Below are 26,344 nucleotides of genomic sequence, written 5' to 3'. Positions count from 1 at the left end.
GAAAAGAGAGAGCTCCAGTGGCGCAATCGGTTAGCGCGCGGTACTTATACAGCAGTACTTGCACTGAGCCATGCCGAGGTTGTGAGTTCAAGCCTCATCTGGAGCAGCCGTGTTGTTTTTCATGAACCATTTCACAAAAAGTAAAGTTTAAACTCAGAGTATGGACGGCCCTTGCTAGAGAGTCTTTACTTCTTATAGGATCTACGTGTCCTACTCCTCTGGGTGCCAAATATCACATATCCTACGCGATGCTCAGTGTAAACATTCCATGATGTGCCATCTTGCATTTCATGCAAACACCACATCAGTGCATTTAAAAATACATTTGTAGAATAATAAATATGATGAAAACAGTGTTCTCACATGATAACCATAAACTGAAGAGCTGCAAAAAATGCTGTATCAGCTACTTACAATAAAAGGTGACTCGAAAAAACTAGCAAAAGAAGAGCATCATCATATTAAAGGTTCTATTCACCATCTTGAGTTGCACCATAGCAGCTCATGGTGCTTTTCTGCTCAGAGTGTGCCTCCAATCCCACATTCATTTTTAATTTATTTGCAATTTAAAAACAACAATTACTGCTCGAAGTTCACTTTTCAAAACCATTCAACCTATTAAATGTATTTCTTTAACCTATGAATGTGGTCCATGTTCACTTTTCCTCATCTTCATCTCGATACTCCTTTCCCAGAAACCAGGTTCACTTCTTCATTCAACCCACCCATCCAAGGTCACCAAATCTTTGAAGCACAAGTCTGCCTATTCTCCCTTTCTCTCTATGTACAAGATACCTTGTATCATTTGAATGGACAGCAGGAGAGAAGGATATTTATGGTGAGTGGGGGAGGGGTTTTGAGGAGTAACCTCATTTGCCTAAGAGCCGGGGTATCTGGGAAAAAAAGTATTTTATGGGGGAAGAATTTCACATCTCCTTGGTGAAATTTGTAGGGCCTTATAACATCCTTTCTGTGGATGCAGATTCAGTCGGAACAGAGGTCCTAGTCCTCGCTCTGCCTTTCAAAGGAACTGTAAATATGCATGGCTTATTTGGCTTTGCCCGGCAGGGTGAGAATGGCGTTTGTCAGGCGTTCGTCAGGCGATCGGAAGGGGTGAGGCAATAATTTATAATTCAATGATCTTCATGATATTTTCTTGATAATATGAAAGCAGGAAAGGGAAGCTTGGCAATAAGCAATCCTAAAGCAAGGTGTGACTCCAGGGAAGAATGACTTTAAAACAACATACAGAAAGACTCATGTAAAAAGGCCCTGATGAGGCTTGAACTCATGACCCCTGGTTTACAAGACCAGTGCTCTGCCACTGAGCTACGAGGCCAGTCTGCACGCAGGATGTAAATTGCAACATGTATTCTTACTGAGGTATGAATATATCTATGATTTTGAGACTCTGTATGGAAACGTAGTTGCATATGAATGTCCACGTGCGCGCACACATTGAAGACCATGCTTAAGGCACTTTTCTTGGAAGTATGAAAAACTACATTTTTATATGAGAAAATAAGAGTTTTCACATTCAAGACCATACCGATAGCTCTAGTTAGTATGTCTGCAATCAGTGACATATAGAGAACCCACTTATTAGAAGTGATCTGTCTCTGTGGGGCAGACATATGTTAACAGTCATTCATTTGAGACGGCCTAAACTTTAGGAGTAAGAGCTGCTTTCTTATCAATCTATTTATCCAAACTGGTTAATAAGCCAGGAGTGAGTGAAAGGCAATCCTCTGGAAACTCCATGAAAGATCTAATTTCTATTACGCACAAAATACTTCACTTTATTTGACATATTTGTTAAAATGGAACAGTCAGATGATCCCATCTAGCGGATCCTGGCTCTGTCTTGAAAGAGAGTGTAATTATACTACAAGAAATGCTGGCCATCTAAAGAGACTCTGATGGCTTTCCGACAAAGGTGGGATTCGAACCCACGCGTGCAGAGCACAATGGATTAGCAGTCCATCGCCTTAACCACTCGGCCACCTCGTCTGCCCTACAGCCCCATCTGAAACCTTGCTTCACAAAAGGTACTGAAGTGTCAATATACTGTACCTAAAAAAGAAAAAAAACAGCTGAGGCAAGATCTCACATTCCACGTCTTCCCCCAATTAGGGACCTACATTTCATTTTTGGGAAATTCTTACTATGTGCTAATTACAAATATTCATAAGATTCCCCTAGACTTTGTCAGAACTGTCAAGATATAATTCTATGGGGTTTTGAATACACAGAGCATATGTTATAGGACAATTATAGAATCTATTCCGTTTGGACTGTATTTTTAATAGTCATGATAACATGCTAGCATGTGAGTCGATCTTGCACAGTGAATGATGGAGCAGTGTCTGTCATCTACTTGGTCAGCTGTAGATGGCTCACCTAGGGAGATGTGAAAAGAGAGAGCTCCAGTGGCGCAATTGGTTAGCGTGCGGTACTTATACAGCAGTACTTGCACTGAGCCATGCCGAGGTTGTGAGTTCGAGCCTCACCTGGAGCAGCCGTGTTGTTTTTCATAAACCATTTCACAAAAAGTAAAGTTTAAACTCAGAGTATGGACGGCCCTTGCTAGAGAGTCTTTACTTCTTATAGGATCTACGTGTCCTACTCCTCTGGGTGCCAAATATCACATATCCTACGCGATGCTCAGTTTAAACATTCCATGATGTGCCATCTTGCATTTCATGCAAACACCACATCAGTGCATTTAAAAATACATTTGTAGAATAATAAATATGATGAAAACAGTGTTCTCACATGATAACCATAAACTGAAGAGCTGCAAAAAATGCTGTATCAGCTACTTACAATAAAAGGTGACTCGAAAAAACTAGCAAAAGAAGAGCATCATCATATTAAAGGTTCTATTCACCATCTTGAGTTGCACCATAGCAGCTTATGGTGCTTTTCTGCTCAGAGTGTGCCTCCAATCCCACATTCATTTTTAATTTATTTGCAATTTAAAAAACAACAATTACTGCTCGAAGTTCACTTTTCAAAACCATTCAACCTATTAAATGTATTTCTCTAACCTATGAATGTGGTCCATGTTCACTTTTCCTCATCTTCATCTCGATACTCCTTTCCCAGAAACCAGGTTCACTTCTTCATTCAACCCACCCATCCAAGGTCACCAAATCTTTGAAGCAAGTCTGCCTATTCTCCCTTTCTCTCTATGTACAAGATACCTTGTATCATTTGAATGGACAGCAGGAGAGAAGGATATTTATGGTGAGTGGGGGTGGGGTTTTGAGGAGTAACCTCATTTGCCTAAGAGCCGGGGTATCTGGGAAAAAAAGTATTTTATGGGGGAAGAATTTCACATCTCCTTGGTGAAATTTGTAGGGCCTTATAACATCCTTTCTGTGGATGCAGATTCAGTCGGAACAGAGGTCCTAGTCCTCGCTCTGCCTTTCAAAGGAACTGTAAATATGCATGGCTTATTTGGCTTTGCCCGGCAGGGCTTGCCCGGCAGGGTGAGAATGGCGTTTGTCAGGCGATCGGAAGGGGTGAGGCAATAATTTATAATTCAATGATCTTCATGATATTTTCTTGATAATATGAAAGCAGGAAAGGGAAGCTTGGCAATAAGCAATCCTAAAGCAAGGTGTGACTCCAGGGAAGAATGACTTGAAAACAACATACAGAAAGACTCATGTTAAAAGGCCCTGATGAGGCTTGAACTCATGACCCCTGGTTTACAAGACCAGTGCTCTGCCACTGAGCTACAAGGCCAGTCTGCACGCAGGATGTAAATTGCAACATGTATTCTTACTGAGGTATGAATATATCTATGATTTTGAGACTCTGTATGGAAACGTAGTTGCATATGAATGTCCACGTGCGCGCACACATTGAAGACCATGCTTAAGGCACTTTTCTTGGAAGTATGAAAAACTACATTTTTATATGAGAAAATAAGAGTTTTCACATTCAAGACCATACCGATAGCTCTAGTTAGTATGTCTGCAATCAGTGACATATAGAGAACCCACTTATTAGAAGTGATCTGTCTCTGTGGGGCAGACATATGTTAACAGTCATTCATTTGAGACGGCCTAAACTTTAGGAGTAAGAGCTGCTTTCTTATCAATCTATTTATCCAAACTGGTTAATAAGCCAGGAGTGAGTGAAAGGCAATCCTCTGGAAACTCCATGAAAGATCTAATTTCTATTACGCACAAAATACTTCACTTTATTTGACATATTTGTTAAAATGGAACAGTCAGATGATCCCATCTAGCGGATCCTGGCTCTGTCTTGAAAGAGAGTGTAATTATACTACAAGAAATGCTGGCCATCAAAAGAGACTCTGATGGCTGTTTGTTAGGGGAGGAGCCTAGCGCGCATCCAAGATGGTCGCGTGAGCACAGGGCTCCCCGGACCCTTTCTGCTCCTCGGAATTTATCCTGAGAATATCCTGACGTGGTTTATGGAATCTGGGAGATGAAGACCAGCTGAGCATATATCTCTTTTCAAAAATCAAATTGGACCGGGGAATCCTGAGTTGTCGTCGTCGGAACTTTTGGGACCCACCCGACGGAGGTGACCGAGGTGAAGGTGACCCGTGGGGCCGGGCTGCAATTGAACAACAGCGGCTTCAGCGCGGTGCCAGTTGCCGATCCACCACTTTCGGTTTCGGTTTTGGACTTCAGGAGACCAGCGGGCGGGTGCGCTCGGGGTGGCGAGGTGCTTCCTGGGCCTCTGCACGAGGTTTTCCTCCACCTGCCACTAGAGTGCCTATCGCCTCGGACCCCCTATACCGACATTTTGTGGTCTTCTGGCTGGTGCCCTTACACCTCTTGATTGGAGGTCCCCTTGAGTGACCGTGTTCACATGGGGGGCAAAGGGGGTCCCGAGGGGCGCAAGACCAAGGCTTCCCTCCGCGGGGGAGCGGTCCAGAGCAATAACATGGACCGCTACACCCAGGGCAGGGGGTCCCCTGGCGCTGCTGGCCTCCCCTCGGATACTGCGGGGGGGGCACGACCGTCTCTACGGAACTTTCCCTGCAGGACATTATGGGCGCCATTGATGGCATCAGGGAAACCATCGCGACGCAATACGAGGCCCTGGCCTGTAAGATCGACACTGTCGCGATTGATGTCACCCTGATCCGGGCCGACCTCTCCAAAACTAACGAGAGGGTCCAGGCTCTCGATACACGGACCTCCACCCTCGGTGCGGAGGTGTCGGATCTGCGGGCCGCGCTTGGAGACATCAGGGTGGTCAACGATCATATGGCCCGGCGGCTTGAGGACTTCGAGGGACGGGCCCGACGCAACAACATCCGCGTCATAGGTGTACCGGAGTCCTCCGACAGCCGCCCGGTTGACCTCGTGGTCGAGGAACTTATCCTGAAACAGTTGTCCCCGGCTGGCCTAAGTAAGTTCTTTGCCGTGGAGCGGGCCCATCGAGTTCCGGGCGGTCGGCCACGGCCGGGGGCCCCCCCGAGGCCTATCGTGGCCAAACTGTTCCACTACAGGGACCGCGACGCTATTCTGCAGGCCTCACGGACCCACGGCCCGGTTCGTCACGAGAACTCGACCATCAATTTTTATCCGGACTTCACGCAACTGGTCCAGAAACAGCGGATGGGATTCCAAGGGGTGAAGCGTCGTCTCCGCGAGCTGGGCCTAAAGTATTCGATGCTCTACCCTGCAAAACTCCGAGTGGAACATGGGGATCGGACAGTCTTTTTTGACTCTCCTGTGGCCGCAAGTGACTGGCTGGACTCGCTGCCGGACGGAGGTGGCCTTCCCGGACCCTCTGCGGGCACCGCTGGTGACGGGTCCCCTTTAGAATGACTTTTGGTCCTTGATTTTGTCGTTTTGCACTGTACAGTTGGGTCTGATTTCTTTTGTATATTGTGTTTCACCAGGACCAGTGAGGGGGGCGGGCGGGGACGGGTTCCTTACCTCCTCTGGGGTCTTTTCGTAGAATGGGGTTAGTGGGGCGACAGGCACACTGCAAGTTGGGGGGGTTTTTTGGCCCGCAGGGGTGCAGGGTGGGGGGAGTTGGACTTGGGGTGGGGTTGGGGGGGAGGAGGGGTTGTTTTGCTGTGTGTTTTTTGTTTATAGGGCGAGGTATTGATTTTTGTCCACATCTGGGAACTGTGCTGCGGGCTGGGGGACCCTTGATCTATTGGGGGGGATGGGGGGGGACGGGTTGAGGCTTATGTCATGGAACGTCAATGGGTTGGGGGACCGTATCAAGCGGGGTGTAGTACTGCAATATTTGCGTCGTTTGACTCCTGATGTGGTGTTTCTCCAGGAGACGCATCTGGTTGGCAATGTTTGTCATGCAATGAACAGGGGGGATACCGCCTCGTGGCCCATTCTGGTTTCACAACTGGTTCCAGGGGGGTGGGCATTCTCCTGCGGACCTCACTTCCGGTGGAGATCACTAAGATAGTCTCGGATGACAGAGGGCGCTATGTGTGTTTGATTGGGAGGTGGGAGGGGCAGCCCCTTACCCTGGTTTCAGTCTACGTCCCCCCGGGCCTCCAGAACTCCACCTTCACTGACTTGGGTCGAATGCTGCTTGACCTTCCGGACAGCCTCCTGCTCATGGGCGGGGACTTTAATTCTGTGGTTTCGGGTGAACTGGATCGTCACCCACCAAGGACCCTCCCCGCTGCCCAGGCATGGCTGGGTGGGATGTTGGAGACCTTCGGCCTGGTGGATAGTTGGAGATTAATGCATCCGACCCAATGTCAGTTCACCTTTCACTCGGGGGCGCATGGGAGTCTCTCTAGGTTAGATTACTTCCTTATGCCCGCGGCGCAGACTGGTCGGATTCGAGAGGTCAGGCACCTGGCGCGGGGTATCTCCGACCATTCTCCGCTGTGGCTTCTTTTTGACACCGGGTCGCGGTCTGCAGGGCGGATCGCTCCCATTAACCCATGGTACCTGCGAGACCCTACGACTCGTGACAGCCTGGTTAAGGCTATGGACCAATACTTCCTTGATAACGAGGGGTCGGTGTCGTCTGCAATGTCCCTGTGGGAAGCCTTTAAAACCGTGATCCGCGGACACGCCCTCTCCCAGATAGTGGTGGCTAAGAAGGTCAAGAGTGAGGCAGTGGTGAGGCTGGAGACTGACATCTCGGGGCTGGAGTCGGCCTTGGAGGCGAGTGTCACTCCGGACGGGCTCCATGCCCTCAGCCTGAAACAGTTTGAATATAGGTCCCTGGTCACTGACGCGGCCAAAACTATGTATAGGGAGCAGCAGGGTCGACTGTACGACGCCGGGGACAAGGCGGGAAAGTTGATCGCGTGGCTGGACAGGAAGGAGAGAGTGAATCGTGTGGTCCCGGAGTTGCGTGCTGCGGATGGTGTGTGTGTGACTGAGCCGGATGAGATTGTGGAATGTTTCGCCGACCACCTCCGGGCTGTGTACTCCCCAGTGACTGACAGGGATGAGGACGACTCTCGCCTTCTACTGAGGGATATTGCCTTGCCCGGCCTGTCCGTTGAGGACCGTGAGCGGCTGGACGCCCCCTTGTCGGCGGATGAAATAGCGACCGCGATCCGCTCCCTTCGCTCGGGCAAGGCTATGGGTCCCAACGGTCTGCCCATTGAGCTATATAAATTGCGCCCTGATAAGCTTGCGCCCTTCCTCAGTCGCATGTTCCGTGAGTCTCTTGCGGCGGGTTCCCTTCCGGCCGACCAGCGTTTGGCCACGATAGTCGTGATCCCCAAGGAGGGCAAGCCGCGAGACCGCTGTACTTCTTACCGGCCTATTTCACTGCTAAATGCAGAGCCTAAGATCCTGGCGAAAGTCCTTGCCACTCGTTTGTTGAGCGTCGTGTGCGATCTTATTCATCCGGACCAATGCGGCTTCATCCCGCATCGCAACACCGCTCTTAATTTGCGGCGTCTTCACGGCGCCCTTGCCAGGGCGGAGCTCCTCTCCGAACCGGCCGTGCTGGTTTCTTTGGATGCCACGATGGCTTTTGACACCATCGAGTGGCCATTCCTCTGGGCTGTCTTGGCTAAATTTGGCTTTGGGGAAGGATTTATTGGCTGGGTGAAGCTTCTTTACACGGGACCCATGGCTCAGGTGGTGGTGAATGGGCGGGTCTCTCGGCCCTTTGCCCTCGGCAGGGGCACGAGGCAGGGATGCCCGTTGTCCCCTTTGCTCTTTGCTCTCGCCCTGGAGCCACTCGCTGCTTGGCTCCGCTGGGAGCCCTCGCTTAGAGGGATCCGGTGGGCCCCGGGCTTCGAAGACCGGGTCTCGCTGTATGCGGACAATATTCTCCTGTATCTCACCTCACCGCGGCAATCGCTCAACGTCCTCTTTGACGTTCTGACTTCCTTTGGGAACAACTCGGGTCTCACGATCAATTGGTCTAAATCCTGCGTCTATCCTATCTCCGGTGGTCCTCCTCTCCTGCCGCCTCGGCTTCCGATCCAAGTATCTCTGAGCGGCTTTAAGTACCTGGGGATATACGTTTCGCTGGACCCGGTGGCTCGCTATGAGCAGAATCTCCTGCGTCCACTTCGGCGATTGCGGGAGGACACGGCCCGGTGGTGCAGGTTGCCCCTGTCCCCGCTGGGTCGGGCCGCACTGTTCAAAATGATGTCCCTTCCCAGGTTCCTCTATGCACTCCAGAACTCCTTCGACGTCATCCCAGTGGCCTACTTTCGGGAGGTGGAGAGCCTGCAGAGGAGACTGGTGTGGGACGGGCGGGCGCGTATTGCTCTTGCTAAGCTTACTCTCCCCTGGTACGACGGGGGCATCGCGCTTCCCGACATTCGCAGGTATTATTGGGCCTCGCAGCTTTCGGCTATTAACCATGCCACGTATGCGCCTGGCTTGAATCCGGCGTATGAGATGGACAAGTTCCTGCTTCCCGGCGGGAACTATAACAGGGCACTTTACTCCCGCTCGGCTGGCCGGACCCTTACGGGTCCTACTAAGATTGCGGTGCGGACCTGGAGGGCTGCCACTGCGGCCACGGGCTGGAGTGAGCGACTAACATGTGCTACTCCTTTGTTTGCCTCCGATCGCCTGGGCAGCCTCTGGACTACGAAGGGGTTTGACCAGTGGGACACGATTGGTATCAGCAAAGTGGGAGACCTGTGGCATAAGGGCGCGGTTAAGACTTTCGCGGTGCTTCAGGCCGAGTACGAGCTTACGGACAGGGAGTTCTTCCGCTATGCCCAGGTTCGACACGCCCTGCTCTCGGTCTTTGTGGAGGGGACCAAGATCCCGGTTTCCTCGCCCCTCGAGGACCGCATACTTGACGGACATGTCCCTGACAGTACTATTTCTTTAATTTATAAAAAACTGATCAATCATCGGGCTGACCTCTTTGTGCGCCTTCGGGAGGCTTGGACGGGGGATGGGGTGGAATTGGACGACGAGGACTGGCAGTCTGCACTGTCGTCTCCCAAGGAGGTCGCCATTCCAGCCCGTCTCCGGTTGGTACAGCTTAAGATTCTTCACCGGGTGTATGTGACGGGTCCTCGCTTGGTCTCGATGGGATTTTCCGACGACGGGCTCTGTAAGCGGGGTTGTGGGCTCAGCGCCACCTTTCTCCATATCCTGTGGGAGTGCCGCGAGGTGGCGGACTACTGGCGCCGGGTCCATAAGGTTATGGGACAGGTCACTGGGGTTGTGCTGCTGCCGGAGGTGCGTTTCTGTGTCCTGAATGTGTGGGAGCCCAATGATTACAGCGCGGCTCAGACTCGGTGGGCAGCCCTGGGGAACATGATTGCCAAGAGAGATATAGCGCAGCTTTGGGGCGCCCAGCGGCCGCCCACCGTGTCAGTATGGAAGGAGAATATGGACTGGTGTATGTTCAGGGAGAAGACTGTGTATGTGGCCCGTGGTAAGCCGGGGGCATGGGGTAGAATCTGGGGGCAATGGAATGCGTATCGCGGGGGTATCTGTACGCCCCCCCTGGTGGACACCGATATCGCCATGTCCCCCTGACCCTTGACGGTTCCTGGCACCTTTTGGAATAACTACATATGGACGTTCATCTCCCTTGGCCCCCCCCCCCCATCCCCAGCCTCCCGGTACTCCTTCCTTTTGCCTGCTGCTTAATGGTCTGAACTGGAGTTCCCCGGAGGAAGCCTGACCCGCACTGTTTGCCCTTATGCCTCGCCTTTTGTTTTTTTTTTTTTTTTTTATTTTTTTATTTTTTTTTTTAGTTTTTGTGTCTGTTGGACTTAAGTCTCCTGTTCCTTTAGAACTATCCGGAGCCACTACGGGGCTGAGCCCCGGGAACTGACTGCAGCCTTGATAAATGTATATTTCATTCTGTACCTAGCGGCCGGCCCTGGTGGTTGTAGGCCCGTGCTTGTAACCGAATTATTGTTCAATAAAACTTTAAAAAAAAAAAAAAGAGACTCTGATGGCTTTCCGACGAAGGTGGGATTCGAACCCACGCGTGCAGAGCACAATGGATTAGCAGTCCATCGCCTTAACCACTCGGCCACCTCGTCTGCCCTACAGCCCCATCTGAAACCTTGCTTCACAAAAGGTACTGAAGTGTCAATATACTGTACCTAAAAAAGAAAAAAAACAGCTGAGGCAAGATCTCACATTCCACGTCTTCCCCCAATTAGGGACCTACATTTCATTTTTGGGAAATTCTTACTATGTGCTAATTACAAATATTCATAAGATTCCCCTAGACTTTGTCAGAACTGTCAAGATATAATTCTATGGGGTTTTGAATAGACAGAGCATATGTTATAGGACAATTATAGAATCTATTCCGTTTGGACTGTATTTTTAATAGTCATGATAACATGCTAGCATGTGAGTCGATCTTGCACAGTGAATGATGGAGCAGTGTCTGTCATCTACTTGGTCAGCTGTAGATGGCTCACCTGGGGAGATGTGAAAAGAGAGAGCTCCAGTGGCGCAATCGGTTAGCGCGCGGTACTTATACAGCAGTACTTGCACTGAGCCATGCCGAGGTTGTGAGTTCGAGCCTCACCTGGAGCAGCCGTGTTGTTTTTCATAAACCATTTCACAAAAAGTAAAGTTTAAACTCAGAGTATGGACGGCCCTTGCTAGAGAGTCTTTACTTCTTATAGGATCTACGTGTCCTACTCCTCTGGGTGCCAAATATCACATATCCTACGCGATGCTCAGTTTAAACATTCCATGATGTGCCATCTTGCATTTCATGCAAACACCACATCAGTGCATTTAAAAATACATTTGTAGAATAATAAATATGATGAAAACAGTGTTCTCACATGATAACCATAAACTGAAGAGCTGCAAAAAATGCTGTATCAGCTACTTACAATAAAAGGTGACTCGAAAAAACTAGCAAAAGAAGAGCATCATCATATTAAAGGTTCTATTCACCATCTTGAGTTGCACCATAGCAGCTTATGGTGCTTTTCTGCTCAGAGTGTGCCTCCAATCCCACATTCATTTTTAATTTATTTGCAATTTAAAAAACAACAATTACTGCTCGAAGTTCACTTTTCAAAACCATTCAACCTATTAAATGTATTTCTCTAACCTATGAATGTGGTCCATGTTCACTTTTCCTCATCTTCATCTCGATACTCCTTTCCCAGAAACCAGTTTCACTTCTTCATTCAACCCACCCATCCAAGGTCACCAAATCTTTGAAGCACAAGTCTGCCTATTCTCCCTTTCTCTCTATGTACAAGATACCTTGTATCATTTGAATGGACAGCAGGAGAGAAGGATATTTATGGTGAGTGGGGGTGGGGTTTTGAGGAGTAACCTCATTTGCCTAAGAGCCGGGGTATCTGGGAAAAAAAGTGTTTTATGGGGGAAGAATTTCACATCTCCTTGGTGAAATTTGAAGGGCCTTATAACATCCTTTCTGTGGATGCAGATTCAGTCGGAACAGAGGTCCTAGTCCTCGCTCTGCCTTTCAAAGGAACTGTAAATATGCATGGCTTATTTGGCTTTGCCCGGCAGGGTGAGAATGGCGTTTGTCAGGCGTTCGTCAGGCGATCGGAAGGGGTGAGGCAATAATTTATAATTCAATGATCTTCATGATATTTTCTTGATAATATGAAAGCAGGAAAGGGAAGCTTGGCAATAAGCAATCCTAAAGCAAGGTGTGACTCCAGGGAAGAATGACTTGAAAACAACATACAGAAAGACTCATGTTAAAAGGCCCTGATGAGGCTTGAACTCATGACCCCTGGTTTACAAGACCAGTGCTCTGCCACTGAGCTACAAGGCCAGTCTGCACGCAGGATGTAAATTGCAACATGTATTCTTACTGAGGTATGAATATATCTATGATTTTGAGACTCTGTATGGAAACGTAGTTGCATATGAATGTCCACGTGCGCGCACACATTGAAGACCATGCTTAAGGCACTTTTCTTGGAAGTATGAAAAACTACATTTTTATATGAGAAAATAAGAGTTTTCACATTCAAGACCATACCGATAGCTCTAGTTAGTATGTCTGCAATCAGTGACATATAGAGAAACCACTTATTAGAAGTGATCTGTCTCTGTGGGGCAGACATATGTTAACAGTCATTCATTTGAGACGGCCTAAACTTTAGGAGTAAGAGCTGCTTTCTTATCAATCTATTTATCCAAACTGGTTAATAAGCCAGGAGTGAGTGAAAGGCAATCCTCTGGAAACTCCATGAAAGATCTAATTTCTATTACGCACAAAATACTTCACTTTATTTGACATATTTGTTCAAATGGAACAGTCAGATGATCCCATCTAGCGGATCCTGGCTCTGTCTTGAAAGAGAGTGTAATTATACTACAAGAAATGCTGGCCATCAAAAGAGACTCTGATGGCTTTCCGACGAAGGTGGGATTCGAACCCACGCGTGCAGAGCACAATGGATTAGCAGTCCATCGCCTTAACCACTCGGCCACCTCGTCTGCCCTACAGCCCCATCTGAAACCTTGCTTCACAAAAGGTACTGAAGTGTCAATATACTGTACCTAAAAAAGAAAAAAAACAGCTGAGGCAAGATCTCACATTCCACGTCTTCCCCCAATTAGGGACCTACATTTCATTTTTGGGAAATTCTTACTATGTGCTAATTACAAATATTCATAAGATTCCCCTAGACTTTGTCAGAACTGTCAAGATATAATTCTATGGGGTTTTGAATAGACAGAGCATATGTTATAGGACAATTATAGAATCTATTCCGTTTGGACTGTATTTTTAATAGTCATGATAACATGCTAGCATGTGAGTCGATCTTGCACAGTGAATGATGGAGCAGTGTCTGTCATCTACTTGGTCAGCTGTAGATGGCTCACCTGGGGAGATGTGAAAAGAGAGAGCTCCAGTGGCGCAATCGGTTAGCGCGCGGTACTTATACAGCAGTACTTGCACTGAGCCATGCCGAGGTTGTGAGTTCGAGCCTCACCTGGAGCAGCCGTGTTGTTTTTCATAAACCATTTCACAAAAAGTAAAGTTTAAACTCAGAGTATGGACGGCCCTTGCTAGAGAGTCTTTACTTCTTATAGGATCTACGTGTCCTACTCCTCTGGGTGCCAAATATCACATATCCTACGCGATGCTCAGTTTAAACATTCCATGATGTGCCATCTTGCATTTCATGCAAACACCACATCAGTGCATTTAAAAATACATTTGTAGAATAATAAATATGATGAAAACAGTGTTCTCACATGATAACCATAAACTGAAGAGCTGCAAAAAATGCTGTATCAGCTACTTACAATAAAAGGTGACTCGAAAAAACTAGCAAAAGAAGAGCATCATCATATTAAAGGTTCTATTCACCATCTTGAGTTGCACCATAGCAGCTTATGGTGCTTTTCTGCTCAGAGTGTGCCTCCAATCCCACATTCATTTTTAATTTATTTGCAATTTAAAAAACAACAATTACTGCTCGAAGTTCACTTTTCAAAACCATTCAACCTATTAAATGTATTTCTCTAACCTATGAATGTGGTCCATGTTCACTTTTCCTCATCTTCATCTCGATACTCCTTTCCCAGAAACCAGTTTCACTTCTTCATTCAACCCACCCATCCAAGGTCACCAAATCTTTGAAGCACAAGTCTGCCTATTCTCCCTTTCTCTCTATGTACAAGATACCTTGTATCATTTGAATGGACAGCAGGAGAGAAGGATATTTATGGTGAGTGGGGGTGGGGTTTTGAGGAGTAACCTCATTTGCCTAAGAGCCGGGGTATCTGGGAAAAAAAGTATTTTATGGGGGAAGAATTTCACATCTCCTTGGTGAAATTTGAAGGGCCTTATAACATCCTTTCTGTGGATGCAGATTCAGTCGGAACAGAGGTCCTAGTCCTCGCTCTGCCTTTCAAAGGAACTGTAAATATGCATGGCTTATTTGGCTTTGCCCGGCAGGGTGAGAATGGCGTTTGTCAGGCGTTCGTCAGGCGATCGGAAGGGGTGAGGCAATAATTTATAATTCAATGATCTTCATGATATTTTCTTGATAATATGAGAGCAGGAAAGGGAAGCTTGGCAATAAGCAATCCTAAAGCAAGGTGTGACTGCAGGGAAGAATGACTTGAAAACAACATACAGAAAGACTCATGTAAAAAGGCCCTGATGAGGCTTGAACTCATGACCCCTGGTTTACAAGACCAGTGCTCTGCCACTGAGCTACAAGGCCTGTCTGCACGCAGGATGTAAATTGCAACATGTATTCTTACTGAGGTATGAATATATCTATGATTTTGAGACTCTGTATGGAAACGTAGTTGCATATGAATGTCCACGTGCGCGCACACATTGAAGACCATGCTTAAGGCACTTTTCTTGGAAGTATGAAAAACTACATTTTCATATGAGAAAATAAGAGTTTTCACATTCAAGACCATACCGATAGCTCTAGTTAGTATGTCTGCAATCAGTGACATATAGAGAACCCACATATTAGAAGTGATCTGTATCTGTGGGGCAGACATATGTTAACAGTCATTCATTTGAGACGGCCTAAACTTTAGGAGTAAGAGCTGCTTTCTTATCAATCTATTTATCCAAACTGGTTAATAAGCCAGGAGTGAGTGAAAGGCAATCCTCTGGAAACTCCATGAAAGATCTAATTTCTATTACGCACAAAATACTTCACTTTATTTGACATATTTTTTTAAAATGGAACAGTCAGATGATCCCATCTAGCGGATCCTGGCTCTGTCTTGAAAGAGAGTGTAATTATACTACAAGAAATGCTGGCCATCAAAAGAGACTCTGATGGCTTTCCGACGAAGGTGGGATTCAAACCCACGCGTGCAGAGCACAATGGATTAGCTGTCCATCGCCTTAACCACTCGGCCACCTCGTCTGCCCTACAGCCCCAACTGAAACCTTGCTTTACAAAAGGTACTGAAGTGTCAATATACTGTACCTAAAAAAGAAAAAAAACAGCTGAGGCAAGATCTCACATTCCACGTCTTCCCCCAATTAGGGACCTACATTTCATTCTTGGGAAATTCTTACTATGTGCTAATTACAAATATTCATAAGATTCCCCTAGACTTTGTCAGAACTGTCAAGATATAATTCTATGGGGTTTTGAATAGACAGAGCATATGTTATAGGACAATTATAGAATCTATTCCGTTTGGACTGTATTTTAATAGTCATGATAACATGCTAGCATGTGAGTCGATCTTGCACAGTGAATGATGGAGCAGTGTCTGTCATCTACTTGGTCAGCTGTAGATGGCTCACCTGGGGAGATGTGAAAAGAGAGAGCTCCAGTGGCGCAATCGGTTAGCGCGCGGTACTTATACAGCAGTACTTGCACTGAGCCATGCCGAGGTTGTGAGTTCAAGCCTCACCTGGAGCAGCCGAGTTGTTTTTCATAAACCATTTCACAAAAAGTAAAGTTTAAACTCAGAGTATGGACGGCCCTTGCTAGAGAGTCTTTACTTCTTATAGGATCTACGTGTCCTACTCCTCTGGGTGCCAAATATCACATATCCTACGCGATGCTCAGTGTAAACATTCCATGATGTGCCATCTTGCATTTCATGCAAACACCACATCAGTGCATTTAAAAATACATTTGTAGAATAATAAATATGATGAAAACAGTGTTCTCACATGATAACCATAAACTGAAGAGCTGCAAAAAATGCTGTATCAGCTACTTACAATAAAAGGTGACTCGAAAAAACTAGCAAAAGAAGAGCATCATCATATTAAAGGTTCTATTCACCATCTTGAGTTGCACCATAGCAGCTTATGGTGCTTTTCTGCTCAGAGTGTGCCTCCAATCCCACATTCATTTTTAATTTATTTGCAATTTAAAAAACAACAATTACTGCTCGAAGTTCACTTTTCAAAACCATTCAACCTATTAAATGTATTTCTCTAACCTATGAATGTGGTCCATGTTCACTTTTCCTCATCTTCATCTCGATACTCCTTTCCCAGAAACCAGGTTCACTTCTTCATTCAACCCACCCATCCAAAGTCACCAAATCTTTGAAGCAAGTCTGCCTATTCTCCCTTTCTCTCTATGTACAAGATACCTTGTATCATTTGAATGGACAGCAGGAGAGAAGGATATTTATGGTGAGTGGGGGTGGGGTTTTGAGGAGTAACCTCATTTGCCTAAGAGCCGGGGTATCTGGGAAAAAAAGTATTTTATGGGGGAAGACTTTCACATCTCCTTGGTGAAATTTGTAGGGCCTTATAACATCCTTTCTGTGGATGCAGATTCAGTCGGAACAGAGGTCCTAGTCCTCGCTCTGCCTTTCAAAGGAACTGTAAATATGCATGGCTTATTTGGCTTTGCCCGGCAGGGCTTGCCCGGCAGGGTGAGAATGGCGTTCGTCAGGCGTTCGTCAGGCGATCGGAAGGGGTGAGGCAATAATTTATAATTCAATGATCTTCATGATATTTTCTTGATAATATGAAAGCAGGAAAGGGAAGCTTGGCAATAAGCAATCCTAAAGCAAGGTGTGACTCCAGGGAAGAATGACTTGAAAACAACATACAGAAAGACTCATGTAAAAAGGCCCTGATGAGGCTTGAACTCATGACCCCTGGTTTACAAGACCAGTGCTCTGCCACTGAGCTATGAGGCCAGTCTGCACGCAGGATGTAAATTGCAACATGTATTCTTACTGAGGTATGAATATATCTATGATTTTGAGACTCTGTATGGAAACGTAGTTGCATATGAATGTCCACGTGCGCGCACACATTGAAGACCATGCTTAAGGCACTTTTCTTGGAAGTATGAAAAACTACATTTTCATATGAGAAAATAAGAGTTTTCACATTCAAGACCATACTGATAGCTCTAGTTAGTATGTCTGCAATCAGTGACATATAGAGAACCCACTTATTAGAAGTGATCTGTCTCTGTGGGGCAGACATATGTTAACAGTCATTCATTTGAGACGGCCTAAACTTTAGGAGTAAGAGCTGCTTTCTTATCAATCTATTTATCCAAACTGGTTAATAAGCCAGGAGTGAGTGAAAGGCAATCCTCTGGAAACTCCATGAAAGATCTAATTTCTATTACGCACAAAATACTTCACTTTATTTGACATATTTGTTCAAATGGAACAGTCAGATGATCCCATCTAGCGGATCCTGGCTCTGTCTTGAAAGAGAGTGTAATTATACTACAAGAAATGCTGGCCATCAAAAGAGACTCTGATGGCTTTCCGACGAAGGTGGGATTCGAACCCACGCGTGCAGAGCACAGTGGATTAGCAGTCCATCGCCTTAACCACTCGGCCACCTCGTCTGCCCTACAGCCCCATCTGAAACCTTGCTTCACAAAAGGTACTGAAGTGTCAATATACTGTACCTAAAAAAGAAAAAAAACAGCTGAGGCAAGATCTCACATTCCACGTCTTCCCCCAATTAGGGACCTACATTTCATTTTTGGGAAATTCTTACTATGTGCTAATTACAAATATTCATAAGATTCCCCTAGACTTTGTCAGAACTGTCAAGATATAATTCTATGGGGTTTTGAATAGACAGAGCATATGTTATAGGACAATTATAGAATCTATTCCGTTTGGACTGTATTTTTAATAGTCATGATAACATGCTAGCATGTGAGTCGATCTTGCACAGTGAATGATGGAGCAGTGTCTGTCATCTACTTGGTCAGCTGTAGATGGCTCACCTGGGGAGATGTGAAAAGAGAGAGCTCCAGTGGCGCAATCGGTTAGTGCGAGGTACTTATACAGCAGTACTTGCAGTGAGCCATGCCGAGGTTGTGAGTTCGAGCCTCATCTGGAGCAGCCATGTTGTTTTTCATAAACCATTTCACAAAAAGTAAAGTTTAAACTCAGAGTATGGACGGCCCTTGCTAGAGAGTCTTTACTTCTTATAGGATCTACGTGTCCTACTCCTCTGGGTGCCAAATATCACATATCCTACGCGATGCTCAGTTTAAACATTCCATGATGTGCCATCTTGCATTTCATGCAAACACCACATCAGTGCATTTAAAAATACATTTGTAGAATAATAAATATGATGAAAACAGTGTTCTCACATGATAACCATAAACTGAAGAGCTGCAAAAAATGCTGTATCAGCTACTTACAATAAAAGGTGACTCGAAATAACTAGCAAAAGAAGAGCATCATCATATTAAAGGTTCTATTCACCATCTTGAGTTGCACCATAGCAGCTTATGGTGCTTTTCTGCTCAGAGTGTGCCTCCAATCCCACATTCATTTTTAATTTATTTGCAATTTAAAAAACAACAATTACTGCTCGAAGTTCACTTTTCAAAACCATTCAACCTATTAAATGTATTTCTCTAACCTATGAATGTGGTCCATGTTCACTTTTCCTCATCTTCATCTCGATACTCCTTTCCCAGAAACCAGGTTCACTTCTTCATTCAACCCACCCATCCAAGGTCACCAAATCTTTGAAGCACAAGTCTGCCTATTCTCCCTTTCTCTCTATGTACAAGATACCTTGTATCATTTGAATGGACAGCAGGAGAGAAGGATATTTATGGTGAGTGGGGGTGGGGTTTTGAGGAGTAACCTCATTTGCCTAAGAGCCGGGGTATCTGGGAAAAAAAGTATTTTATGGGGGAAGAATTTCACATCTCCCTGGTGAAATTTGTAGGGCCTTATAACATCCTTTCTGTGGATTCAGATTCAGTCGGAACAGAGGTCCTAGTCCTCGCTCTGCCTTTCAAAGGAACTGTAAATATGCATGGCTTATTTGGCTTTGCCCGGCAGGGCTTGCCCAGCAGGGTGAGAATGGCGTTTGTCAGGCGTTCGTCAGGCGATCGGAAGGGGTGAGGCAATAATTTATAATTCAATGATCTTCATGATATTTTCTTGATAATATGAAAGCAGGAAAGGGAAGCTTGGCAATAAGCAATCCTAAAGCAAGGTGTGACTCCAGGGAAGAATGACTTGAAAACAACATACAGAAAGACTCATGTTAAAAGGCCCTGATGAGGCTTGAACTCATGACCCCTGGTTTACAAGACCAGTGCTCTGCCACTGAGCTACAAGGCCAGTCTGCACGCAGGATGTAAATTGCAACATGTATTCTTACTGAGGTATGAATATATCTATGATTTTGAGACTCTGTATGGAAACGTAGTTGCATATGAATGTCCACGTGCGCGCACACATTGAAGACCATGCTTAAGGCACTTTTCTTGGAAGTATGAAAAACTACATTTTTATATGAGAAAATAAGAGTTTTCACATTCAAGACCATACCGATAGCTCTAGTTAGTATGTCTGCAATCAGTGACATATAGAGAACCCACTTATTAGAAGTGATCTGTCTCTGTGGGGCAGACATATGTTAGCAGTCATTCATTTGAGACGGCCTAAACTTTAGGAGTAAGAGCTGCTTTCTTATCAATCTATTTATCCAAACTGGTTAATAAGCCAGGAGTGAGTGAAAGGCAATCCTCTGGAAACTCCATGAAAGATCTAATTTCTATTACGCACAAAATACTTCACTTTATTTGACATATTTGTTAAAATGGAACAGTCAGATGATCCCATCTAGCGGATCCTGGCTCTGTCTTGAAAGAGAGTGTAATTATACTACAAGAAATGCTGGCCATCAAAAGAGACTCTGATGGCTTTCCGACGAAGGTGGGATTCGAACCCACGCGTGCAGAGCACAATGGATTAGCAGTCCATCGCCTTAACCACTCGGCCACCTCGTCTGCCCTACAGCCCCATCTGAAACCTTGCTTCACAAAAGGTACTGAAGTGTCAATATACTGTACCTAAAAAAGAAAAAAAAACAGCTGAGGCAAGATCTCACATTCCACGTCTTCCCCCAATTAGGGACCTACATTTCATTTTTGGGAAATTCTTACTATGTGCTAATTACAAATATTCATAAGATTCCCCTAGACTTTGTCAGAACTGTCAAGATATAATTCTATGGGGTTTTGAATAGACAGAGCATATGTTATAGGACAATTATAGAATCTATTCCGTTTGGACTGTATTTTTAATAGTCATGATAACATGCTAGCATGTGAGTCGATCTTGCACAGTGAATGATGGAGCAGTGTCTGTCATCTACTTGGTCAGCTGTAGATGGCTCACCTGGGGAGATGTGAAAAGAGAGAGCTCCAGTGGCGCAATCGGTTAGCGCGCGGTACTTATACAGCAGTACTTGCACTGAGCCATGCCGAGGTTGTGAGTTCGAGCCTCACCTGGAGCAGCCGTGTTGTTTTTCATAAACCATTTCACAAAAAGTAAAGTTTAAACTCAGAGTATGGACGGCCCTTGCTAGAGAGTCTTTACTTCTTATAGGATCTACGTGTCCTACTCCTCTGGGTGCCAAATATCACATATCCTACGCGATGCTCAGTTTAAACATTCCATGATGTGCCATCTTGCATTTCATGCAAACACCACATCAGTGCATTTAAAAATACATTTGTAGAATAATAAATATGATGAAAACAGTGTTCTCACATGATAACCATAAACTGAAGAGCTGCAAAAAATGCTGTATCAGCTACTTACAATAAAAGGTGACTCGAAAAAACTAGCAAAAGAAGAGCATCATCATATTAAAGGTTCTATTCACCATCTTGAGTTGCACCATAGCAGCTTATGGTGCTTTTCTGTTCAGAGTGTGCCTCCAATCCCACATTCATTTTTAATTTATTTGCAATTTAAAAAACAACAATTACTGCTCGAAGTTCACTTTTCAAAACCATTCAACCTATTAAATGTATTTCTCTAACCTATGAATGTGGTCCATGTTCACTTTTCCTCATCTTCATCTCGATACTCCTTTCCCAGAAACCAGGTTCACTTCTTCATTCAACCCACCCATCCAAGGTCACCAAATCTTTGAAGCACAAGTCTGCCTATTCTCCCTTTCTCTCTATGTACAAGATACCTTGTATCATTTGAATGGACAGCAGGAGAGAAGGATATTTATGGTGAGTGGGGGTGGGGTTTTGAGGAGTAACCTCATTTGCCTAAGAGCCGGGGTATCTGGGAAAAAAAGTATTTTATGGGGGAAGAATTTCACATCTCCTTGGTGAAATTTGAAGGGCCTTATAACATCCTTTCTGTGGATGCAGATTCAGTCGGAACAGAGGTCCTAGTCCTCGCTCTGCCTTTCAAAGGAACTGTAAATATGCATGGCTTATTTGGCTTTGCCCGGCAGGGTGAGAATGGCGTTTGTCAGGCGTTCGTCAGGCGATCGGAAGGGGTGAGGCAATAATTTATAATTCAATGATCTTCATGATATTTTCTTGATAATATGAAAGCAGGAAAGGGAAGCTTGGCAATAAGCAATCCTAAAGCAAGGTGTGACTCCAGGGAAGAATGACTTGAAAACAACATACAGAAAGACTCATGTAAAAAGGCCCTGATGAGGCTTGAACTCATGACCCCTGGTTTACAAGACCAGTGCTCTGCCACTGAGCTACAAGGCCAGTCTGCACGCAGGATGTAAATTGCAACATGTATTCTTACTGCGGTATGAATATATCTATGATTTTGAGACTCTGTATGGAAACGTAGTTGCATATGAATGTCCACGTGCGCGCACACATTGAAGACCATGCTTAAGGCACTTTTCTTGGAAGTATGAAAAACTACATTTTCATATGAGAAAATAAGAGTTTTCACATTCAAGACCATACCGATAGCTCTAGTTAGTATGTCTGCAATCAGTGACATATAGAGAACCCACTTATTAGAAGTGATCTGTCTCTGTGGGGCAGACATATGTTAACAGTCATTCATTTGAGACGGCCTAAACTTTAGGAGTAAGAGCTGCTTTCTTATCAATCTATTTATCCAAACTGGTTAATAAGCCAGCAGTGAGTGAAAGGCAATCCTCTGGAAACTCCATGAAAGATCTAATTTCTATTACGCACAAAATACTTCACTTTATTTGACATATTTGTTAAAATGGAACAGTCAGATGATCCCATCTAGCGGATCCTGGCTCTGTCTTGAAAGAGAGTGTAATTATACTACAAGAAATGCTGGCCATCTAAAGAGACTCTGATGGCTTTCCGACGAAGGTGGGATTCGAACCCACGCGTGCAGAGAACAATGGATTAGCAGTCCATCGCCTTAACCACTCGGCCACCTCGTCTGCCCTACAGCCCCATCTGAAACCTTGCTTCACAAAAGGTACTGAAGTGTCAATATACTGTACCTAAAAAAGAAAAAAAACAGCTGAGGCAAGATCTCACATTCCACGTCTTCCCCCAATTAGGGACCTACATTTCATTTTTGGGAAATTCTTACTATGTGCTAATTACAAATATTCATAAGATTCCCCTAGACTTTGTCAGAACTGTCAAGATATAATTCTATGGGGTTTTGAATACACAGAGCATATGTTATAGGACAATTATAGAATCTATTCCGTTTGGACTGTATTTTTAATAGTCATGATAACATGCTAGCATGTGAGTCGATCTTGCACAGTGAATGATGGAGCAGTGTCTGTCATCTACTTGGTCAGCTGTAGATGGCTCACCTGGGGAGATGTGAAAAAAGAGAGCTCCAGTGGCGCAATAGGTTAGCGCGCGGTACTTATACAGCAGTACTTGCACTGAGCCATGCCGAGGTTGTGAGTTCGAGCCTCACCTGGAGCAGCCGTGTTGTTTTTCATAAACCATTTCACAAAAAGTAAAGTTTAAACTCAGAGTATGGATGGCCCTTGCTAGAGAGTCTTTACTTCTTATAGGATCTACGTGTCCTACTCCTCTGGGTGCCAAATATCACATATCCTACGCGATGCTCAGTTTAAACATTCCATGATGTGCCATCTTGCATTTCATGCAAACACCACATCAGTGCATTTAAAAATACATTTGTAGAATAATAAATATGATGAAAACAGTGTTCTCACATGATAACCATAAACTGAAGAGCTGCAAAAAATGCTGTATCAGCTACTTACAATAAAAGGTGACTCGAAAAAACTAGCAAAAGAAGAGCATCATCATATTAAAGGTTCTATTCACCATCTTGAGTTGTACCATAGCAGCTTATGGTGCTTTTCTGCTCAGAGTGTGCCTCCAATCCCACATTCATTTTTAATTTATTTGCAATTTAAAAAACAACAATTACTGCTCGAAGTTCACTTTTCAAAACCATTCAACCTATTAAATGTATTTCTCTAACCTATGAATGTGGTCCATGTTCACTTTTCCTCATCTTCATCTCGATACTCCTTTCCCAGAAACCAGGTTCACTTCTTCATTCAATCCACCCATCCAAGGTCACCAAATCTTTGAAGCAAGTCTGCCTATTCTCCCTTTCTCTCTATGTACAAGATACCTTGTATCATTTGAATGGACAGCAGGAGAGAAGGATATTTATGGTGAGTGGGGGTGGGGTTTTGAGGAGTAACCTCATTTGCCTAAGAGCCGGGGTATCTGGGAAAAAAAGTATTTTATGGGGGAAGAATTTCACATCTCCTTGGTGAAATTTGTAGGGCCTTATAACATCCTTTCTGTGGATGCAGATTCAGTCGGAACAGAGGTCCTAGTCCTCGCTCTGCCTTTCAAAGGAACTGTAAATATGCATGGCTTATTTGGCTTTGCCCGGCAGGGTGAGAATGGCGTTTGTCAGGCGTTCGTCAGGCGATCGGAAGGGGTGAGGCAATAATTTATAATTCAATGATCTTCATGATATTTTCTTGATAATATGAGAGCAGGAAAGGGAAGCTTGGGAATAAGCAATCCTAAAGCAAGGTGTGACTGCAGGGAAGAATGACTTGAAAACAACATACAGAAAGACTCATGTAAAAAGGCCCTGATGAGGCTTGAACTCATGACCCCTGGTTTACAAGACCAGTGCTCTGCCACTGAGCTACAAGGCCTGTCTGCACGCAGGATGTAAATTGCAACATGTATTCTTACTGAGGTATGAATATATCTATGATTTTGAGACTCTGTATGGAAACGTAGTTGCATATGAATGTCCACGTGCGCGCACACATTGAAGACCATGCTTAAGGCACTTTTCTTGGAAGTATGAAAAACTACATTTTCATATGAGAAAATAAGAGTTTTCACATTCAAGACCATACCGATAGCTCTAGTTAGTATGTCTGCAATCAGTGACATATAGAGAACCCACTTATTAGAAGTGATCTGTATCTGTGGGGCAGACATATGTTAACAGTCATTCATTTGAGACGGCCTAAACTTTAGGAGTAAGAGCTGCTTTCTTATCAATCTATTTATCCAAACTGGTTAATAAGCCAGGAGTGAGTGAAAGGCAATCCTCTGGAAACTCCATGAAAGATCTAATTTCTATTACGCACAAAATACTTCACTTTATTTGACATATTTGTTAAAATGGAACAGTCAGATGATCCCATCTAGCGGATCCTGGCTCTGTCTTGAAAGAGAGTGTAATTATACTACAAGAAATGCTGGCCATCAAAAGAGACTCTGATGGCTTTCCGACGAAGGTGGGATTCGAACCCACGCGTGCAGAGCACAATGGATTAGCTGTCCATCGCCTTAACCACTCGGCCACCTCGTCTGCCCTACAGCCCCAACTGAAACCTTGCTTCACAAAAGGTACTGAAGTGTCAATATACTGTACCTAAAAAAGAAAAAAAACAGCTGAGGCAAGATCTCACATTCCACGTCTTCCCCCAATTAGGGACCTACATTTCATTTTTGGGAAATTCTTACTATGTGCTAATTACAAATATTCATAAGATTCCCCTAGACTTTGTCAGAACTGTCAAGATATAATTCTATGGTGTTTTGAATAGACAGAGCATATGTTATAGGACAATTATAGAATCTATTCCGTTTGGACTGTATTTTTAATAGTCATGATAACATGCTAGCATGTGAGTCGATCTTGCACAGTGAATGATGGAGCAGTGTCTGTCATCTACTTGGTCAGCTGTAGATGGCTCACCTGGGGAGATGTGAAAAGAGAGAGCTCCAGCGGCGCAATCGGTTAGCGCGCGGTACTTATACAGCAGTACTTGCACTGAGCCATGCCGAGGTTGTGAGTTCAAGCCTCCCCTGGAGCAGCCGTGTTGTTTTTCATAAACCATTTCACAAAAAGTAAAGTTTAAACTCAGAGTATGGACGGCCCTTGCTAGAGAGTCTTTACTTCTTATAGGATCTACGTGTCCTACTCCTCTGGGTGCCAAATATCACATATCCTACGCGATGCTCAGTTTAAACATTCCATGATGTGCCATCTTGCATTTCATGCAAACACCACATCAGTGCATTTAAAAATACATTTGTAGAATAATAAATATGATGAAAACAGTGTTCTCACATGATAACCATAAACTGAAGAGCTGCAAAAAATGCTGTATCAGCTACTTACAATAAAAGGTGACTCGAAAAAACTAGCAAAAGAAGAGCATCATCATATTAAAGGTTCTATTCACCATCTTGAGTTGCACCATAGCAGCTTATGGTGCTTTTCTGCTCAGAGTGTGCCTCCAATCCCACATTCATTTTTAATTTATTTGAAATTTAAAAAACAACAATTACTGCTCGAAGTTCACTTTTCAAAACCATTCAACCTATTAAATGTATTTCTCTAACCTATGAATGTGGTCCATGTTCACTTTTCCTCATCTTCATCTCGATACTCCTTTCCCAGAAACCAGGTTCACTTCTTCATTCAACCCACCCATCCAAGGTCACCAAATCTTTGAAGCACAAGTCTGCCTATTCTCCCTTTCTCTCTATGTACAAGATACCTTGTATCATTTGAATGGACAGCAGGAGAGAAGGATATTTATGGTGAGTGGGGGTGGGGTTTTGAGGAGTAACCTCATTTGCCTAAGAGCCGGGGTATCTGGGAAAAAAAGTATTTTATGGGGGAAGAATTTCACATCTCCTTGGTGAAATTTGAAGGGCCTTATAACATCC

At 44.7% G+C, this 26,344-nt stretch overlaps 18 non-coding genes across 18 annotated transcripts; 7 read left to right on the top strand and 11 right to left on the bottom strand.

Moving 5' to 3' along the window:
- The first annotated feature begins 11 nt into the window (after window positions 1–11).
- TRNAI-UAU (transfer RNA isoleucine (anticodon UAU)) lies at window positions 12–106 on the top strand. The gene is made up of 2 exons: window positions 12–49; window positions 71–106. It is a non-coding gene; the product is annotated as a tRNA-Ile (tRNA).
- Window positions 107–1,928: 1,822 nt separating this feature from the next.
- TRNAS-GCU (transfer RNA serine (anticodon GCU)) lies at window positions 1,929–2,010 on the bottom strand. Its single transcript has one exon. It is a non-coding gene; the product is annotated as a tRNA-Ser (tRNA).
- Window positions 2,011–2,423: 413 nt separating this feature from the next.
- Window positions 2,424–2,518, top strand: TRNAI-UAU (transfer RNA isoleucine (anticodon UAU)). The gene is made up of 2 exons: window positions 2,424–2,461; window positions 2,483–2,518. It is a non-coding gene; the product is annotated as a tRNA-Ile (tRNA).
- A 1,163-nt stretch (window positions 2,519–3,681) lies between these two features.
- Window positions 3,682–3,753, bottom strand: TRNAT-UGU (transfer RNA threonine (anticodon UGU)). The gene has a single exon. It is a non-coding gene; the product is annotated as a tRNA-Thr (tRNA).
- Window positions 3,754–10,389: 6,636 nt separating this feature from the next.
- TRNAS-GCU (transfer RNA serine (anticodon GCU)) lies at window positions 10,390–10,471 on the bottom strand. The gene has a single exon. It is a non-coding gene; the product is annotated as a tRNA-Ser (tRNA).
- Window positions 10,472–10,884: 413 nt separating this feature from the next.
- Window positions 10,885–10,979, top strand: TRNAI-UAU (transfer RNA isoleucine (anticodon UAU)). Its single transcript has 2 exons — window positions 10,885–10,922; window positions 10,944–10,979. It is a non-coding gene; the product is annotated as a tRNA-Ile (tRNA).
- Window positions 10,980–12,141: 1,162 nt separating this feature from the next.
- Window positions 12,142–12,213, bottom strand: TRNAT-UGU (transfer RNA threonine (anticodon UGU)). The gene has a single exon. It is a non-coding gene; the product is annotated as a tRNA-Thr (tRNA).
- A 589-nt stretch (window positions 12,214–12,802) lies between these two features.
- TRNAS-GCU (transfer RNA serine (anticodon GCU)) lies at window positions 12,803–12,884 on the bottom strand. The gene has a single exon. It is a non-coding gene; the product is annotated as a tRNA-Ser (tRNA).
- A 413-nt stretch (window positions 12,885–13,297) lies between these two features.
- TRNAI-UAU (transfer RNA isoleucine (anticodon UAU)) lies at window positions 13,298–13,392 on the top strand. The gene is made up of 2 exons: window positions 13,298–13,335; window positions 13,357–13,392. It is a non-coding gene; the product is annotated as a tRNA-Ile (tRNA).
- Window positions 13,393–14,554: 1,162 nt separating this feature from the next.
- TRNAT-UGU (transfer RNA threonine (anticodon UGU)) lies at window positions 14,555–14,626 on the bottom strand. The gene has a single exon. It is a non-coding gene; the product is annotated as a tRNA-Thr (tRNA).
- Window positions 14,627–15,710: 1,084 nt separating this feature from the next.
- On the top strand, window positions 15,711–15,805 carry TRNAI-UAU (transfer RNA isoleucine (anticodon UAU)). Its single transcript has 2 exons — window positions 15,711–15,748; window positions 15,770–15,805. It is a non-coding gene; the product is annotated as a tRNA-Ile (tRNA).
- A 3,601-nt stretch (window positions 15,806–19,406) lies between these two features.
- Window positions 19,407–19,478, bottom strand: TRNAT-UGU (transfer RNA threonine (anticodon UGU)). Its single transcript has one exon. It is a non-coding gene; the product is annotated as a tRNA-Thr (tRNA).
- Window positions 19,479–20,067: 589 nt separating this feature from the next.
- On the bottom strand, window positions 20,068–20,149 carry TRNAS-GCU (transfer RNA serine (anticodon GCU)). The gene has a single exon. It is a non-coding gene; the product is annotated as a tRNA-Ser (tRNA).
- Window positions 20,150–20,563: 414 nt separating this feature from the next.
- Window positions 20,564–20,658, top strand: TRNAI-UAU (transfer RNA isoleucine (anticodon UAU)). The gene is made up of 2 exons: window positions 20,564–20,601; window positions 20,623–20,658. It is a non-coding gene; the product is annotated as a tRNA-Ile (tRNA).
- Window positions 20,659–21,820: 1,162 nt separating this feature from the next.
- On the bottom strand, window positions 21,821–21,892 carry TRNAT-UGU (transfer RNA threonine (anticodon UGU)). Its single transcript has one exon. It is a non-coding gene; the product is annotated as a tRNA-Thr (tRNA).
- A 589-nt stretch (window positions 21,893–22,481) lies between these two features.
- TRNAS-GCU (transfer RNA serine (anticodon GCU)) lies at window positions 22,482–22,563 on the bottom strand. Its single transcript has one exon. It is a non-coding gene; the product is annotated as a tRNA-Ser (tRNA).
- A 413-nt stretch (window positions 22,564–22,976) lies between these two features.
- Window positions 22,977–23,071, top strand: TRNAI-UAU (transfer RNA isoleucine (anticodon UAU)). The gene is made up of 2 exons: window positions 22,977–23,014; window positions 23,036–23,071. It is a non-coding gene; the product is annotated as a tRNA-Ile (tRNA).
- A 1,160-nt stretch (window positions 23,072–24,231) lies between these two features.
- On the bottom strand, window positions 24,232–24,303 carry TRNAT-UGU (transfer RNA threonine (anticodon UGU)). The gene has a single exon. It is a non-coding gene; the product is annotated as a tRNA-Thr (tRNA).
- Window positions 24,304–26,344: the final 2,041 nt, after the last annotated feature.

This window comes from Triturus cristatus, chromosome 12, assembly GCF_964204655.1.
Source record: "Triturus cristatus chromosome 12, aTriCri1.1, whole genome shotgun sequence".
Classification (NCBI taxonomy): domain Eukaryota; kingdom Metazoa; phylum Chordata; class Amphibia; order Caudata; family Salamandridae; genus Triturus; species Triturus cristatus.
Note: the sequence above shows the minus strand (reverse complement) of the source record. Positions and strands in the feature narration are given on the sequence as shown.